The sequence below is a fragment of the Schistocerca cancellata genome, chromosome 6 (assembly GCF_023864275.1).
Source record: "Schistocerca cancellata isolate TAMUIC-IGC-003103 chromosome 6, iqSchCanc2.1, whole genome shotgun sequence".
Classification (NCBI taxonomy): domain Eukaryota; kingdom Metazoa; phylum Arthropoda; class Insecta; order Orthoptera; family Acrididae; genus Schistocerca; species Schistocerca cancellata.
In genome coordinates this window covers 568792709-568812634 of record NC_064631.1, presented here as the reverse complement: position 1 = coordinate 568812634, position 19926 = coordinate 568792709, and the positions used below count along the sequence as shown (strand labels likewise).

The 19926-nt window shown below is 42.4% G+C and overlaps 1 non-coding gene across 1 annotated transcript; it reads right to left on the bottom strand.

Moving 5' to 3' along the window:
- Positions 1–11976: 11976 nt before the first annotated feature.
- Positions 11977–12050, bottom strand: Trnat-ugu (transfer RNA threonine (anticodon UGU)). The gene has a single exon. It is a non-coding gene; the product is annotated as a tRNA-Thr (tRNA).
- Between the last annotated feature and the right edge of the window lie 7876 nt (positions 12051–19926).

The following is a 19926-nucleotide window of genomic DNA, read 5'->3' as shown; positions in this document are numbered from 1 at the left end:
CAACTGGCTCGTCACAATACGCCAGTCACTACTCTTGATGAACTGTGGTATCGTGTTGAAGCTGCATGGGCAGCTGTACCTGTACACGCCATCCAAGCTCTGTTTGACTCAATGCCCAGGCGTATCAAGGCCGTTATTACGGCCAGGGGTGGTTGTTCTGGGTACAGGTTTCTCAGGATCTATGCACCCAAATTGCGTGAAAATGTAATCACATGTCTGTTCTAGTATAATGTATTTGTCCAATGAGTACCCGTTTATTATCTGCATTCCTTCTTTATGTAGCAATTTTAATAGCCAGTAGTGTATAATGCATACATTTGATTTTTACTGTGTGAAGGAACAATGACTGAAATGCAATGTTCAAAAAACTGTATAATAGTGTTAAATAATACGTAACGGTCTTCAGTAGCTCACTGTATGTGTTATTATTCGGCTGAGTTTTCATAGCACAAACATATTTTATCTAGACCTCTAGAATGGTCATGGTGCTAAATTAGTAACGACTGTAATCAAATTTACCTGAAAATGCAAAAAACAGATATAAATAACTTGTTAAAAAACCTACTCTTGTGCTACGAACCATTTTATGTTGCGAGGAAGAGAAGAAAGGCAGTGTTGTATTGTACTAGAGTGCGTGCAATTGCAGCTTCAATAACAATAGAGTTGGCGTGGTATTTTAAAGTGCAGGTCACTAAAACAGGATTAGTGACAGTGGAATATCCGTTCGGCTTTTCAAATTTAAATTCTCCATGCTTTTCGTAAATAGCCCTTTGGGCGAATGTGAGGTTTTGCTTTAGAAAAGAAACCACAGATTGCTGTCCTTGTCCAACCATAGCTTGTGCAGCCATTCCTTGGACCTCGTCTCCAACGACGCGACAGCTCCTAATCTTCAGTCCTTCTTCCTTTTTACAGTATTTGTAGACGCTGAGAAGACTAATAATTAAACGTTATGCGTAACAGTGTATGTATCGTGCAACAACAGAATATTAAAGTCTAATTGTGTTCTTCAGAGCCATAATCATTTGTCACACCATAGTGGCCGTATCAGACCACGCATAATCAGTTAGGCAGCGGGACGTGGTCAGGGGTGTGGAGGGATGTAGCAATCTCTGTCATACAATATTTGCTGCTAATGGAAACTTAAAGGTACAGACAAACCAAGGGAAGACGTCAGGAGAGGAGTTGCCGTGTGCTACCTGAGCTGAAACTAATCGAACTGAGATATACAGGGTGACAAGTATTTAACCCTTAAATGCATGATTTTTTATTTCAAGCTGTAAAAATTACCATGTTTAGTTTATAGTGCCTACATTTCGAAAAAAATATTGAAAAATTTTTTAAATTAAATTAACAAAGCACTATTGTTGAAAATCGCTTTGTAGCTGATCAGCTACATTTTGAGTTAACACCTTACGAGCCACAATAAATGTGCTTATTTTGCTCCCTCAATTTTGACCAAATCTCTCGTAATTTAATTGTTGATTATGATTAAATACTTTGTATAGGAAGGGAAAAATCTTAAAATAATAAATAGGACATTAATGTTGTAAATATTGAGCATTTATTGTATATTTTATACACTTTTATATATGAACAATAAGGTATCTAGTTCCAACAGGTTTGTACCCAAGCATGTGATAATCACTTTACATGAAAAGTTTGAAAACAGTTCTTTTGTTTGTGCAAACACAATGCAACTGCACACTTATTACACTGAACCCAGGAAAATCCCTTGCATCCTGGCATTTTGCACCTCTGTCTCACTTGCAAGTACGGAGGCAGGTGACCTACTTGATCCAGCCTTACATCTTGTGGAGGTACATGTGCTGTGGGCCCCTTTGTCTTCTTAGCTTGTATTTGGTTTTCGAGTTCATTACTTGGCCTTCCACGTTTTGCTGAAGTTTGACCTGAGCGACACAAACAGTGAGCAATTTCCATTCGAAATTCGGAGAGTTTCATAGTTCTCCTAATCCCTTTGGTTTCTGCTACTCTCCTATGCAACAGCCAGGAATTGACTACTCCCATGTCCAGGAGATGGTAAAACAATCTTATATACCATTTTCGACTTTTCACAAGAATTTTATGTCGACCCATTATGCTGTCAAGAAGGTCAACACCTCCCATATGTTTATTGTAGAGCTTAATTATTTGTGGACAAGGTATTGTTATTCTTGACTTTGTTTTTTTGTCATACCTCCCTGCTTCATGAATAGGCTGCTGTCCAGCAAGTGTAGAAAGCAACATCACACTCTTGTTATCTTTCCACACTACTTTTGATATGTCGACACCATCCACTGTTGCGACGCGCTCTACTGATGCACCTCGTGCCATTTTCTTCAGCTCAGCTTCTGAAGGGAGCTTGCAGTCTGGCACTCTGTTTCTTCTGACTGTCCCAAGTGAGTAAATTCCTTGTTTATGTAACCATACAAGCAGTGGCAGACTTGTGTAATAATTGTCACAGTACAGTTTGTGGTTCATATTTCTTGGTAGTATCCTACTGAGTCGAACTACAACATTTGCACTTGTTCCCAAGTCTTCCTCCCCAGTCACTCTTTTTTCTGGTTCATTTTCATCTCCAGTGAAAATCTCAAAATCGTAGGCATAACCAGATATGCCACTAATAACAAATAATTTGTATCCATATTTATGAGGCTTGTTTGGCATGTATTGTTTCAAATAACTTCAAGCCTTTGTTGAACATATCTGTTCATCAACAGAAACACACTCCTCAACAGGTATTGTTTGAAACCGAGATCTCATCAGTTCTATTATGGGTCTTATCTTGAAGAGTCTATCATGACCTTTTTCACCCCTGGGTATCATTGCACTGTTGTCATTGAAGTGAAGAAACTTACGTATTTGCTCATACTGATTCACTGTCATTGTTGTCTTGATCAGATGAGTACCAGTAACTTCTCCCCAGTAATCCCTCGTATTAGGTACATGAACTATTGACATTACGAGACAGATGCCTATAAATTTTTTTATGTCATCACAGGATAAATCTATTGGTCTATCAGGATTACACTGCACACTGTATCTATGAGACTCTTCGACAATTAGATCAAACAATTTAGATGGAAATATATGTTTGAAGAATTGGTATGGAGTATTTAAGTTTATTACTTCTTCTGGTAACGAAGTATTGCCATGAAATTTTGACTGCAGTTCGGGAATAATCAACTGTTTATCTTTCCAAACCACACTCCTGCTGTTTTTGGTAACATTTTTGCTGCTGCATGGCAGTTTCAGAGCATTATCAGACAACTGTGACGTCGATTCCTTCATTATAACATCAGATTGTCTTGTTCCAGAAACATCTTCAGTCCTAATTACTGGTACTTGACTTTCTTCGTCACTACTGTCACTATCACAATCAACAGATTCTGGAGCAACATATGTCTCATCTTGAATGGAATCGTCAGAGAAACACTCAAGATCGTCATCACTGCTTAGTGGAATCTCTAACCATTCCATAAGCATTTCTTCTTGACTCTTTCGAGACATTTTTACTTCAGCGCCTGAAATGCAGTAAATGAAAAATGTAGCTAATAAGCTACATACACAAAAACAGGCCTCATTTCAAATCTATCGCAAAGACACTCGAATTAACTGTTTACACCATATCTACTTACGTTTTCAAAATGAAAAAGTAATTTTCAAACCCAGAAATCAGTGCACAAACACCAAAAACACACCTCAACTTTCCGCCAAAACACACACTTGGCAGTATGTCCACACAGCTCACTGTCGAACTACTTCAGCTCGTCCTGCCATCTATGATCGCTATGAAGAACTACTAGAAACTGCAGCGGAGTGTATACACTTAGCTACATAACGAATTTGATCGAAAATGTTTCTCCATATGGAATAAATCGAAGAAATGAGGTCTGTAGCTTATCAGCTACAGTATGCATTAAAGGGTTAAGCCGACAAACTCTGGAAGGTTGTAGGGGACATCAAAACAAATAGTTTTCCCTAATGTCATTTTTTCCTATGAGGATTATTTAAACCGGTGGAGGCCGTATTACGCTCTTCAGTTTTTAGAGACCGTATTACGATATTCAGTTGTTAGAGGGCGTATTATGCTCTTCAGTTGTAGGCAACTGCCGTACACCAGTGTAGTAGTGCATTGTCTCTGTTTACTAATGGAGCGATACACCTGGAGTGAGTACACAGACATGGTTGCTGCGTACTACGCAGCGCACCACAATGGACGAGCTGCATAGCGGGTTTATCAACAACAATATCCTAATCGCCGTATCCCGCATCATACGACCTTTGCTGCTGTGTACCAACGCCTGCCTCAAAAAAATGGTTCAAATGGCTCTGATCACTATGGGACTCAACTGCTGTGGTCATAAGTCCCCTAGAACTTAGAACTACTTAAACCTAACTAACCTAAGGACATCACACACATCCATGCCCGAGGCAGGATTCGAACCTGCGACCGTAGCGGTCGTGCGGTTCCAGACTGTAGCACCTTTAACCGCTCGGCCACTCCGGCCGGCGCCTGCCTCAGATCGGGTCATTTAGCAGATTACCTGGATAGGGACGCCGTCGCACGGTAAGAACGCTGCAATTTGAGGAAGCTGTCTTGCAGCATGTGGCTTCAATCAGCACTCGTGCAATTGCACGTAACATGGAGACGAATCGGATGAATGTAAGAACAGTCCTTCGAGAACATTTGTTACGTCCATTTCACTTACAGCGTGTCCACAACCTGGAACCAGCTGATTATCCACCCAGAGCACAGTTTTCGCAGTGGTACCTGGAACAGTGTGAAATGCATCCTACATTTCCATTCTCTGTGTTGTTTACCGATGAAGCAACATTCGAGCGTGATAGAGTCTTCAACATGCACAATTCGCATGTTTGGAGTGAGGATAACCCACATGCCACAGTTACTGGCGCTCATCAAGTGCGATTCTTCGTTAACGTGTGGGTCGGTGTTGTTGGGGACTGTTTAATTGGGCCGCATCTGCTACCTAGTCCATTAAATGGCAGGCACTATTATAATTTTCTCGCCAGAGCATTGCCAGAATTGCTGGAAGACGTCCCGCTCCCTACAACACAGCCGGCAGGAGTGGCCGAGCGGTTCTAGGCGCTACAGTCTGGAACCGCGCGACCGCTACGGTCGCAGATTCGAATCCTGCCTCTGGAATGGATGTGTGTGATGTCCTTAGGTTAGTTAGGTTTAAGTAGTTATAAGTTCTAGGGGACTGATGGCCTAAGAAGTTAAGTCAAATAGTGCTCAGAGTCATTTGAACCCTACAAGACAACGCATGTGGTTCCAACATGATGGGGCGCCGGCACATTTCAGTCGTCGTGTGCGTCGATTCCTGGACCGACGGTTCCCAGAAACGTGGATTGGCAGAGGTAGTCCTGTACCATGGCCTGCTCGATCCCCAGATATGTCCCCTCTGGATTTTTTTGTGAAGGGAGAGATGCACAACGTTGATTACGCAACTCCTGTTGCATCAGAAGAGGATCTGGTCGCCCGGATAGTAGCAGCAGCAGGAACAATTCAGGATACTCCTGGAGTTTTTGCCCGTGTGAAACAGAACATGATCCGACGGTGTAACCTTTGTTTACGTGTCAATGGAGGCATTTTTGAAAATTTACTGTAATTGAAATTGGGTTGTGTTAATGTGTTGTCTCTTGGTCATCAAAGAATGGAAAAATGTTCGTTGGTTCAATTAATTTGCCGCCACAGAAATCTTCTTGTACCGGTTTAAATACTCCTCATAGGAAAAAATGACATTAGGGAAAAATATTTGTTTTGATGTCCCCTACAACCTCCAAGAGTTTGTCGGTTTAAATACTGTTCACCCTGTACATGACTTTCATAACTGGAACTAAAAGACAAATGAATATTAGGTTGTATGATAGTACATACAAAAGAGTATTATACTACATTCAAAATTTCTTTACTGAATTAAATCAGCACTGTTTTACTTTTTGCCATTTACGATCCTAGACACTATTACTTCATATTCATCACTTGCGTATCTCTAGGATCTGTTGCGGAACTTCAAATCTAGTTGCGCTACTACTCTTTGTGTATCGGAGAAACTAAACTGAAACATACGTTTCACATTCAGATGGACTACTAAACACTTCTGGAATCTAAAAAATACAACTAATTGACTCACAACCCGCAAATTGCAAACGTGACTTCGTTATTGGCTGCCTTTATTGCCGCTTCTATGAAACTACACCGCTGCATCCAGATCCACTAATAAAGTAAATCTTTGCAACGCACTGCAACATTCACGTCATGTAAATCGTTATTCCTCTGCATCTGAGCTGCAAATGGCATTACTTGCCAAATACCACACACAGCATTTCCAATTGGCTGTAGCAACAGAGGTTTCGCTGTTTGGCATGTGAACCCAATTAATTTTAATCGCTGTTCTGTAGAGATAATGCGTTTGATTTGAGGCTCAGCTTCGTTAATTGCGTCAGGTATACGTTCTGCTGTTATGAGTAATAGATTTTACGCGGGGTCATACCGGCTTCCGCATTTCATTGGAATAAAGGACTCTTCACAAAAGCTGTCGCTTGATAGAGAGACTGGAGTAGAAATTAGCGTGCACCAGTGAGCAAAATGCCTTCTTTGAATATAGTCGTTTATTTATTATTGCTCGAACTAAGTTCAGCCTCTTGTGCACTTCACTTTATGAATAACTCACGAGACCAATGGACCTTTTACTCCTCTTTTGTAGCATTTTTTGTGCATTTTAAATCTGACATTATCCATATGAATCGGGAATCAGGTTTATCTGTTGCTCAAGTATCAAATGTTAATTGGTTCGCAGCGCTCCATCATTCAGCTTAGGTTGTAATTCACGTATATCTGAAACATCCGACAGATAAATTATATACAGTATGTTGAACTGAGTTTAGAAGGGAAGTTCGTAATATTTTCAATTGTTTCTTTGACTTATGTTTCAGCCTTTAAGTATCGATTGCTAATTTTCATTATCAATTAATTGTATGCTTACAGAAGATTTAAATAGTAATGTTAAAATTACGAGCTGAATCGAGATATTAGTTTTTGGCAACCCGCGCTGTTCTAACACACTTCAGTCTGCGATGAAAAAATATTTTACTTACAGCGAATGTTTCGTGAGTTCTTAATTATCGTACGTCAATTTAGAATTCGTTAAATTCGGAGAGACAGTGCGTTACTAGAAGAACAGACATCAGAGAATTTTGCGTATTGCAAATGACGAAGAACACTAAGCTATATCCGTCATAGCTGTTTTATATGAGTGGATGCAGAATGGCCTAGCAATGTTATGTGGACAATGAACCCTTTTTTACGTATAGGTATGTTAGATCTCTTACGATATCTCTGCAACATGGCATAAATTTGCTTTGGCGGCGTCGTAGGATTCTGAGGCTGATTTCCTCATAACCTTTCAGTGACTAAACATCACTACATGACTGCCTTTTACCAGCGTAAATAAGGATAACCATTCCCTAGCCAATTACTTCCGTTCAGTGAATATTATTTTTGACGTTTCGTGCCTGAGATTGTCATTCATACAGGCAGAAGTGATAATAATTACAACATAGTTGGCATCTTTGTTCTTGTGCATTACTAAGAATTCATGGACGGTGTGGTTGTATCATGGTATGATAGGAATTTTAATGCAGGTGAATGTTGGTTGGGATAGAACTTTTTATCCAGTGTCGAAGCTCTGTTAAGGACAAAAATGATTATGTTTACTTATTGTCTAGAACTGTTCATTATCTAGAATAACCTCGACTACTTTGTACTTATTGAGGAAGGCACAGCAGGGGTTAAAACAGTGGACTAGCATATGGGAGGATCGTGGTTCAAATCTTCGTCCAGCCATCCAAATACAGCGTTTGCTTGATTTCAAAGAATCGCTTACAGCAAATGCGGAAATGGATCCCTTGAAACGAACACGACCTATTTCCTTTCGAATCTGTTCCCTCACCGACTTTGTTCTCCGTTAAACCTCGAACTTCCATGTTTGCTTCCCATTAGAATTATAAGTTTCGTCAGTTTGATAAGAACTGCCAGTTTATCATCATAAAATCTAAAATTCGTTTTATTTAGATCAGTTATTCTAGAGATTACTTGTTTTGTGCGGTAATTTTTAGTTCGAGATAAAAGAACTCACGTTTTGTTCTCAGATAATGTATGCTGACGCAGTGTAGTTATTGCTATTCTCAGTTACTGATAAACTGCTATCTGACGTGACAAGGAAGACTGAAAAAGTGAGATAATGCCATTGTACTAGGTAACTGAAATGTAATTCATGATAGTACAGATATGATTAAGTTTTTCTGCATTCTGTGAGGGACTGCCAAAAATTTCACCCGGATTTCGAGTATTATTTCGAAATTAAATATTTAATATTTTAATTCCTTCCTTATCGACACGTCATTTTTCCCAAACGTTGCCCTGGTTAAACTGTGTCGGCAGTTGTCAATGGATATTTAGTTTAACAACAGACTCTGTCGGAAATCGACTCATTAAACAGAAAGCCGTTGAGTTTGCAGTTTGAATATACTGTGTAAATTAACGGTTGTCAGTGCAAAATGATAAAGAAACGAATGTTGAAAGCAATTTTAACGCACAGTGAGGTAAAGATCTTGTCCCAAAGTCTGTTTGTTATCTTAACATTAACTTCGACTCTTGACAGTGAGGAGTGAGGTTAACAACTGTCCTCATGACGTAAAACCATAAAGTACACTTACCCTGTCTCTCTGCAGACGTGTTTATAGTGGTTTTATGAAATATGAACAGTTGATGATTGTGTGGGGACCACATTAATTTGCTGCTAGAAAAAAATCAATAACTCGTCACTCTGGTGCAGACGCAGAATTTGGAACAATATGCAAGTAGAGCTCAACGTTCATTGTTTGTGACGTTGTTTTTTTCTGCGGCGTCGATTTCGCTACTTGTGTGCAGCTATCGCTGGGACATAATTTATAAATGCACAAATAAGTTTACTTTTTACAGTGTCCATTGATTATTTATACCAATGACTGACATCCTCTGAATGTGTAATGGTTTACTAGAGTACGCAAAAGGAGTTACAAATATCTAAAAATAAGACTGACGGAAAGTGCAAAATGGCGAAAGCAGGAATGATAACTGAAGAAACCTTCTCGAGCAAGATCGCTAAAAAAGCATTTCATTGCATTTTTTAGCGCCCTTGGCTTGTGCAATTTTCTTCAGTTATCACATATTGCAGATCGTCCCCAGACTAACAATGTCAGGTATACACAAAAGTAAGAATGACTAGAGGACAAATGAATGCTGTACAAGCAGCTACGATAGGCGGGAAAGGTAGATGCCACATTAGGAAAATTAAAGAAACACTTCGTAGGACAGATAAACAGATGGAATATTGTAAAGTGTGATGGCCGACGAATTACGCAGAAGAACATATTTTATTATCATTTGGCATAAGGGCATCTAGGTTTGAAGAAGAGAGTTTTAAAGCTGCGGAAGGGTGCGTGTCTATTGCGGATGACTAGTTAAGTGCGTTTTAGGATTGTCGCGAAAAGTCTCAAGGTGATGAAAAAGATCCTAGGGGATTTATTATATACCGTGATGTTTCTACAATCAAAACGTCATGTAGTCCAAGACGCAGCAACACGGCGAAGTTATGAAGGCTGATGGTAGTGTTACGCGTCCCTTTGGCGAAGTATGGTAATTTGCGCACACTGAGTTGTTTGACACCTACTTCAGCAGATTTTTTAAGTTATTCTGACGATGTCTGTAATTCACTTTGTCCGTCATGGAATAAGAAACGTTATCAACACCATGATTTGTGTGGTATCGTGAGGTTATAATTTGAAGTGCAGGTAGCCCCAAAGTTCCAGTGTGGGATGTAATTATCGTATGGCAGCGAATCTTGGTAGATATTCTAATGCGTTAATGGGAAACACATTTACGCTGGAAAAAATTAATTCCAGTTTTGGCCCCCTGGTGCAAATCTGACACTGTGTGTGCAAGAAAGACGTATAGAAATGGTTTCACGTGTAATGGATGACGAAGGCATAATGTTGATTTTATTACTAACCGCTGCTTCTACAATTTTTTCAGTATGAGCACCAGAGACGAGGTGCTGTACAGCGCCAAATTAGCTCCTCGTGGCCAAAACTGAAACCAATTTTCTTTCCAGCGTAAATCGGTTCCGGATTAATTTAGCTGCATATCTACCACGTTTAGTTGTCATACGATAATTGCAGTCCCCACAGGGCGCCAGTGAGCAGTTGCACTTTAATTATATCCATCCAGTACAAGAAGTCACACAGCACGTCAGAGTAGTGAGGGAGACTCGCGCTGGCGGTGTCCTCTACACCGTCAGAGGAGGTGTTTAACGCGGTACTTAACTCCCGAGAGCTTGATTAGGTGGCTGCGGCGTAAACCCCGCACGTCTCGTATTAACTGCCGGAAGCGGCGGCTGTCCCGACTCCTCCACTCCTCACATCTGAGACAGAGGTGTCTGGCGCACAGCCAGGCAGCCGGCCGAGCCTGGCTGTCTTTATGAGGGGGCGGCGGCTCTGCGTCTCACCGCCGCAGTCTCGTCCCGCTCTGTCCACTGTGCTCCACAGAGTCTCGTGGGTTGCTAGAGTCTGCGATCGGAATGATTTAGAATGAATTTTTCACTCTGTAGCGCCAGGGCGCGCCATAATTAAAATTTCCTGGGGCGCTTATTCAGGAAGACTGTCTAACAACCCCACCTTAACGAAGGTCAAAAATTAACTATGATTGTAGTGTTGCTTTCGCTGCTAGATATTGCATTTTCGGGCAACAACAAAGTTATATTATGTGGCAGGTATCATTAGAGCACAGTTAATAAAGTGGCTCTGAGCACTATGGGACTTAACATCTATGGTCATCAGTCCCCTAGAACTTAGAACTACTTAAACCTAACTACAGCACACAACACCCAGCCATCACGAGGCAGAGAAAATCCCTGACCCCGCCGGGAATCGAACCCGGGAACCCGGGCGTGGGAAGCAAGAACGCTACCGCACGACCACGAGACGCGGGCAGTTAATAAAGTCATTTCTTGAAATAATGGATAAACTAGGCACTCATCTTTTCGTGTTTCCCACGCTGGTCTCGTTGTGAACTCATGGCTCAATCATCGAAAATCTGGGTAGTGATGATTCCAAGCTCAGGTGCAAAGAGGCCTAGGTGTTATTCTGCGATATTCAAAAGTTTTATAGATGTATTTCATAAACCATTCTTGAAGATTAAACTTTTGCAAGTTAGGACAATGGTGACGTAAAAAAAGTAATCAGCACTCCGAATTTAAGTTACACTTCTTTTTTATTACTTTTGTTGCAATATCACGTAACTCGTTCCGAAACATCACTTCACAATATAAAACATAATTGAAAATATCTTCTTCACTGTTAAAGTTCACATTTCATAAGCTGACTACAATTTGCTTCTTTTTAACATGACGACCAAAGCTTGACTCTCTAATAATCGCTTACGCGCCCAAAAATCAAAGTTACAACTACGTCAATGATCATAGTGACAAAAGAAAGAATACACATAAGAATAATATCATTGCAATATAGATATATGGATTTATCGAAGTACCTCTACATTAATGAAATCAAATCTGAATGTTGTCACAGAAATATGTTAACTATTTTACAGAAACACAGTAGAATATTGCTGGTATCGAGAGGTTGAGGTGAGGTGCCGTAATGGTTACGTAACTCAAGTACCATTACAACTGGTACCACACTTGAGGCACCGCGATTTGAGAAAATGAAGCCCAAAGTGTGATATGGTTTCCATTTTATATATATATGCTCTTAAGATAAGAAGAAAAAAGACGCACCACGAAGGAATTATCCGAATGGAATGAAAATCGATAGATTTGACCAATTACAACGAAATGAATACCCCTGGCTGCATACAGGCGTTGATATAAGTCAATGGGCGCAGTTGAAAATGTGTGCCCCGACCGGGACTCGAACCCGGGATCTCCTGCTTACATGGCAGACGCTCTATCCATCTGAGCCACCGAGGACACAGAGGGTAGTCCGACTGCAGTGACGTATCTCTGGCACGCCTCCCGTGAAACCCATATTCTCAGTTTGTTGTCCCGCACTATATATTCATAGCGTCCCTGCCCATTATACTCATTACTCGCGGCTTTACTGCCGATTCCCGTACGAGTTCGGGCACTGTTTGTGCATCCGCACAGAAGAAGATGGTCAAATGGCCGGTGAGCCTTAACTGTATATATATGAAGATGGTATCTGTTCTTTCAGACATGTCCGAAAGAGCAGATACCATCGGTGACCATGCAGCTTGCTAGAATGAAATTACATGAAATGAATACCCCTGGCCGCATACAGGCGTTGACACAAGTCAACGGGGACAGTTGAAAATGTGTGCCCCGACCGGGACTCGAACCCGGGATCTCCTGCTTACATGGCAGACGCTCTATCACTCTGAGCCACAGAGGACACAGAGGGTAGTTCGACTGCAGTGACGTATCTCTGGCACGCCTCCCGTGAGACCCAAATTCACAATTTATTGTCCCGCACTATATATTCAAAGTGTCCCTGCCCATTATACTCATTACTCGCGGCTTTACTGCCGATTCCCGTAAGAGTACGGGCACTGTTTGTGCATCCGCACAGAAGAAGATGGTCAAATGGCCAGTGAGCCTTATGGTATCTGTTCTTTCGGACATGTCTGACAGAACAGATACCATCTTCATATATACATAGATTTGACCAATATGTACAGGAAAAGAAATGATTAAAATCTCAGAAAAACTGTCGATTTATTCAAGATAAAGAGGTTCACAAATTGAGGGAGTTAATAATGTGTTTGACTACCTGTAGCCCTTATGCAAACAGTTGCTCGGCTTGGCATTGATTGATAGAGTTGTTGGGTGTCATCCTGAGGGATATTGTGCCAAATTGCATCGAACTGGCGCATTAAATCGTCAAATTCCTTAGCTGACTGGGTGGCCCTGGCCATAATTCTCCACACGTTCTCAACGGTAGAGAGATCGGGCGACCTTGGTTGCGAAGGTGGGGTTTGGCAAGCCCGAAGAGAAGCAGTAGAAACTCTACATCTACATACACACTCCGCAATCCACCATACGGTGCGTGGCGGAGGGTACCTCTTACCACAACTAGCATCTTCTCTCCCTGTTCCACACCCAAACAGAACGAGGGAAAAATGACTGCCTATATGCCTCTGTACGAGTCCTAATCTCTCTTATCTTGTCTTTGTGGCCTTTCCGCGAAATGTAAGTTGGCGGCAGTAAAATTGTACTGCAGTCAGCCTCAAATGCTGGTTCTCTAAATTTTCTCAGTGGCGATTCACGAAAAGAACGCTTCCTTTCCTCCAGAGACTCCCACCCGAGTTCCTGAAGCATTTCCGCAACACTCGCGTGATGATCAAACCTACCAGTAACAAATCTAGTAGCCCGCCTCTGAATTGCTTCCATGTCCTCCCTGAATCCGACCTGATAGGAATCCCAAACGCTCGAGCAGTACTCAAGAATAGGTCGTACCAGTGCTTTATAAGCGGTCTCCTTTACAGATGAACCACATCTTCCCAAAATTCTACCAAAGAACCGAAGACGACTATCCGCCTTCCCCACAACTGCCATTACATGCTTGTCCCACTTCATATCGCTCTGCAATGTTACGCCCAAATATTTAATCGACGTGACTGTGCCAAGCGCTACACAACTAATGGAGTATTCAAACATTACGGGATTCTTTTTCCTATTCATCTGCATTAATTTACATTTATCTATATTTAGAGTTAGCTGCCATTCTTTACACCAATCACAAATCCTGTCCAAATCATCTTGTACCCTCCTACAGTCACTCAACGACGACACCTTCCCGTACACCACAGCATCGTCAGCAAACAGGCGCACATTGCTATCCACCCTATCCAAAAGATCATTTATGTAGATAATTGGGCGAGCACAATCTTGCTGAAATGTAAGCGCAGGACGTCTTTCCATGAGGGGCAACAAAACTGGTCGTGGAATATCGTCGACGTGCTGCTATATTCCAAGGGTGCCGCGGATGACAACCTAGAGGCCCAGCTATGAAAAGGAATAGCACCCAAGACCATCATCACTCCTGGTTCTCAGGCCATATGGCGGGCAACACTCGGGTTGGTATACCACACCGTCCGGGACATCTCCAGAAACGTCTTCGGCCTGGTGTCTCATTGACTTCAGTAGAATTGTCTTCAGTGATGAACATCGCTTCGAATTGGACATCGAGGAGCAGCGAAGGAATGTCTGGAGACCCCCCAGACAGCAGTGGGATACCAAACTGACTGTTGCTCGCCACACGTCCCGACATGTCATTTCATAGCAGGATCCCTTTGGTTACGATCCGCAGCATCCTTACAGCACAGCGGTGCGTCGACGATATCCTATGGCGTGTTTTGTTGCCCTTCAATGCAAGCCATCCTTGGCTTACATTTCAGCATGATAATGCCCCCCCCCCCTTCCGCGCGAGATAACAGCTTCTACTGCTTGTCTTCGCGCATACCAAACAGTACGTTGGCCAGCAAGGTCGTCGGATCTCTCCACAGTTGAGAACATTTTGAGCATTATGAGGAGGACCCGATAACCAACTCAGAATTTCGTCGATCTAAAGCGCTAATTGGACAGAATTTCGCACGATATCCCTGACAAGGATATTCAACAACTGCATCAATCAATGCCAAGACGAATAGCTGCTTGCGTAAGGACCAGAGATAACCCAAGGCATTATCGGCGCGGCAGTCATGGACTGTGCGGCTGGTCCCGGCGGAGGTTCGAGTCCTCCCTCGGGCATGGGTGTGTGTGTGTTTGTCCTTAGAATAATTTAGGTTAAGTAGTGTCTATGCTTAGGGACTGATGACCTTAGCAGTTAAGTCCCATAAGATTTCACACACATGACACATTATCGGCTTACTCAATTTGTAAAGCCCTTTCTCTTGAATAAATCATCCAATTTTTGTGACATCATTTGTTTATCTGTGTGGTGTCACCGCCAGACACCACAATTTCTAGGTGGTAGCCTTTAAATCGGCCGCGGTCCGTTAGTATACGTCGGACCCGCGTGTCGCCCCTATCAGTGATTGCAGACCGAGCGCCGCCACACGGCAGGTCTAGAGAGACTTCCTAGCACTCGCCCCAGTTGTACAACCGACTTTGCTAGCGATGGTTCACTGACAAAATACGCTCTCATTTTCCGAGGCGATAGTTAGCATAGCCTTCAGCTACGTCATTTGCTACGACCTAGCAAGGCGCCATGTTCAGTTACTATTGATATTGTGAATAATGTACAGTCAGGAGCGACGTTCACCAGTTATGGATTAAAGTTAAGTATTCCACCAGCGCCTGCATCTCGTGGTCGTGCGGTAGCGTTCTCGCTTCCCACGCCCGGGTTCCCGGGTTCGATTCCCGGCGGGGTCAGGGATTTTCTCTGCCTCGTGATGGCTGGGTGTTGTGTGTTGTTCTTAGGTTAGTTAGGTTTAAGTAGTTCTAAGTTCTAGGGGACTGATGATCATAGATGTTAAGTCCCATAGTGCTCAAAGCCATTTGAACCATTTGAATTATTCCACCAGCTACGTCCGTTTTTCTAAATTCTAATTTCCTTGTCCTGTTCCAGACCTCACGGCAGCCTGCGTGAGCTAAAACGCGTGCCTTTCGGCTTCCTCTACTAACACGGTGTTGGTTCTCCTGCCAACCCACAACAATCTGTACATGTACATCACATCTACCGATTTTAGTCCCATTCGGATAATTCCTTTTCGTGGCGTGTCGTTTCTTTTTTTTTTTTTTTCTTAGAGTGTTCATTAATTATTTGCTTTTGTATATCAATGGCTGACTTCCACTGAACGTGCAGAGCTCGAATGAAACAAACAATAGGTAATACAGCCGTCAATGAGCGAGATTGACAGTAAGTGGCAAACGGCAAAGCAGGAAAGGTTTGAGTATGAATACCAATCCTGTAGAAGCGTGCATGATTACGGAAAAGCTAGATGCAGTGAGTAGGAAAATTAGTGAGATCTTGGAGGAAAGGAAAGAAACAGTGTGAATCATCAATCAAAACAGCGCCGATATCTGGTAAAACTTGGTTTTAATTGACCGCAACACTGGTTTCACGGCTTAGAGCCGCATCTCCAGGTGCAACTTACGTATTTAAGAACTGAAATATAATTATAAACCGGACTGCAAATTTGTGAAATTATATAAAGATTATTTGAAGACTCACACTCACAAAAATTATCACATTAATATATTACAGATGAACCCAATGTTCTCAGTTAAGGTACTGCCATTCTGAAAATATAGCCAATATTTAAAACAATTGGACGAACAAAGAAGAATTGAGAAGATGGTCCGTCTAATATCCTCAAATAATTTTGCCTGGTAGATCGATCAGTTTTTCGGACCATTCATTGTATATGCAAGTATGTGTTAGAAAAGAAATAGTGCTGAATGCAAATCAGATTTCGAAGATGTGACTCACAACGTTGTTTTGGTGACGCCTTTTTCGTACCTATCTCGCGGCCGCGTATCTATCTCAAACCAGACACAGAAGGTGCAGCTTGCGAAAATAGCGCCTGCTTTACCAGCCGCAATGAAAACACTGACTGCCCACGTAAATTACAAGTATCATGTGAGCGCTATGTCACGATGCAGACGTGACTAAGAGCGCTGTGTCACACCCTGGCAGTATTCGAACCATACAAGCAATCAAAGTTTGTCAAAATATCATGATGTTTTGAGTCAAACTAACTACCGAACGTGTTTTGTACACCGTCTTTTTTGCATCTGAAAACTTCCGCTTCATCCAATAGATTCAAAATCTGACATTTTTCTTTTCTATTGAGGATTACAAGATTTTCAGTGCGACTTGTGGTACTATGTCCATCTTTACGTACGGGCGAAGTTAATGCAGATTTGAATTTTTTTAAATTAATACGTTCCTGGAACATTTTACTGAAGGACCTACCATTTCGCGCTATGTACTTTTTGTAGAGGAGTGGGAGGAGGCGATCATTGCATTTCATACAGTTTGTCAACAGAATGAATCTTGCACTGTTCCGCACTTTCATCAACAAAATAAAACATGTAAATATGACACTTCCTTGAGACTCTACTGCTTATATATTAATTTAAGATTAAATTTCAAACAAATTAAATACATTCCAGTCATGCAAAAAAAGAGAAAGAACAAAATTTCGTTCAAACTCGGCAGTGCATAGGAACGTTATACAGAGGCTACATTTTTAAACAGACAACATTTTATTACAATCTCTTACATCAAATAAATAGACGTATCCAAAAACACCGCTAATTACGAAGACTGTTAGAAACATGCAGGTCTCTCATTATGCCAACAGCGGCCGCCTGCTGTATCATCTACACTCTGCTCACACGTTGTCTCAGGAAACTTATAAAACAAGAAACAAGTTTACATGTAACAACAAACATAATGATATCACAAGCCCACAACTCGCCCAGATCTTGGGACTGTGCAACACAATGGCAGTAACTACAATTAATAAAATATTTTCATAAAGAAGAAAACCTTGAAACCCAACTTCAAGTAAAATATACGTGACGTGAGCTACTGGCGCTGATAAATTACCGAGCAGTTACTTCAATTGAAAAAGGCTACACACTCTAGCAATAGCTGTCCAATAACAAACAGTGATAAGCTAATGGGCCAATGACTGCAAATTTAAGCTTGCTAAAGGAGAGTGTGTTTCGATGAATTAGGCCCATTTAACATAACTCAGTAAAATGGAAACCACACAAAAGCTTTAAAAGGAACTTTGACAGACATGTGAAAATTGAACTCCTGCTTTTGAAAAGCAACCAGAGTATTGGCATACCATATTCACATATGCACATAAAGTTCAGTACTGTTACGAACAGAGAAAAATACATTAAACACTTAAGGCATACGGAATGCACAAAGTGTTACATATTTGCAGATGCTCACCCGTATCATGCCGATCCAAAGTTCAGTTCTGTTCAGCCACATAGAATAACTTTCCCATCAGCGCACAACGCCTTCCCAGTGTGACAGCAAATGAAGGCGCTTAGCATGGATCATATCCCACAAAACTGCCGCCGCCCAGTACGGCTACAACGCCCAGCTGGACCCGCTGCAACGAGGAACTTCGTTCACGACGAGCGCTGTCACCGCGTAAGCCCGTACACGACGGCTTAATAACGCGACGCAACACAGCTCGCCTTCCACTGCTGCCTACTACAAGTTTTAGAGTATACTTCAGTACCACACCACCTCCTGGCTGTCCTAAACTCTGCTTCGACGAAGCAGTGCAACCTGCTCGGTGGTAAGCCACCAGCTTCACTTGCCGTTCACCACTGTGTCCATCGATCCGCGTTTTCCTCCTTCAAGCTTTGGCGCTGCATGCTCGCCACCTCGCGGCAAGCGGTACGTCGTGCGCCGATAGCAAGACTCTATAAAAGTGACTACGAACCACCTCAATATTAAGAAGTCAGATGGCAAGCCATCACTAAAGAAAGGAGGATGAAAAGGGGAAACAATATATACACTGAAGCTGCAAGGAAACTGGTATAGGCATGCGTATTCAAATACAGAGTAATGTAAATAGGCAGGATTAAAAAATGGTTCAAATGGCTCTGAGCACTATGAGACTCAACTTCTGAGGTCATCAGTCCCCTAGAACTTAGAACTACTTAAACCTAACTAACCTAAGGACATCACATACATCCATGCCCGAGGCAGGATTCGAACCTGCGACTGTAGCAGTCGCTCGGTTCCAGACTGTAGCGCCTAGAACCGCTCGGCCACTCTGGCCGGCCAGGCAGGATAAGGCGGTGCGGTCGGCAACGCCTATATAAGACAACAAAGTTCTGGCAAAGTTGTTAGATCGATTACTTTTGTTACAATGGCAGGTTATCAAGATTTAAGTGAGTCTGAATATGGTGTTTTAATGATGGGACACAGCATCTCCGAGGTAGCGATGAAGTGGTGACAGAAGTGCAACCCTTCCGAAAATTGCTGCAGATTTCAATACTGGGCCACCAACAAGTGTCAGCGTGCGGACCATTCAATGAAACATCATCGGTATGGGCTTTCGGAGCCGAAGGCTCACTCGTGTATCCCTGATGACTGCACGACACAAAGCTTTACGCCTCGCCTGCGCCCGCTTAACACCGACATTGGACTGTTGATGACTGGCAACATGTTGCCCGGTCGGACGAGTATCGTTGCAAACTGTATCGAGCGGATGGACGTTTACCGGTATGAAGAGAACCTCATGAATCCATGGGCCCTTCATGTGAGCAGGGGACTGTTCAAGCTGGTGGAGGCTCTGTAATGGTGTGGAGCGTGTGCATTTGGAGTGCACGTCTGGTATGTCTGAATACGACTCTGACAGGTGACACTTACGTAAGCATCCTATCTGATCGCCTTCATCTATTCAGTCCCATTGAGCACTCCGAAGGATTTAGGCAATTCCACCAGAACAATGTGACACGCCAAACGTCCAGAATTGCTATAGAGTCGCTCTAGGAACACTCTTCTGAGTATAAACACTTCCGCTGGCCACCAAACTCCCCAGATATGAACATTTTGAGCATATCTGGGATGGCTTGCAACGTGCTGTTTAGAAGAGATCTCAACCCAGTCGTATTCTTACGGATTTATGGACAGCGCTGCAGCATTCGTGGTGTCATTTCCCTCCAGCACTACTTCAGACATTAGTCGAGTCCATGCCACGTCGTGTAACGGCACTTCTGCGTGTTCACGGGGGCTCTACATGATATTAGGCAGGTGTACCAGTTTCTTTGACTCTTCAGTGTCGAAGGACTGTACAAGAGAAATGCAGTTAAAGGCAGTATTGGAAAGGAAGAGGAAGTA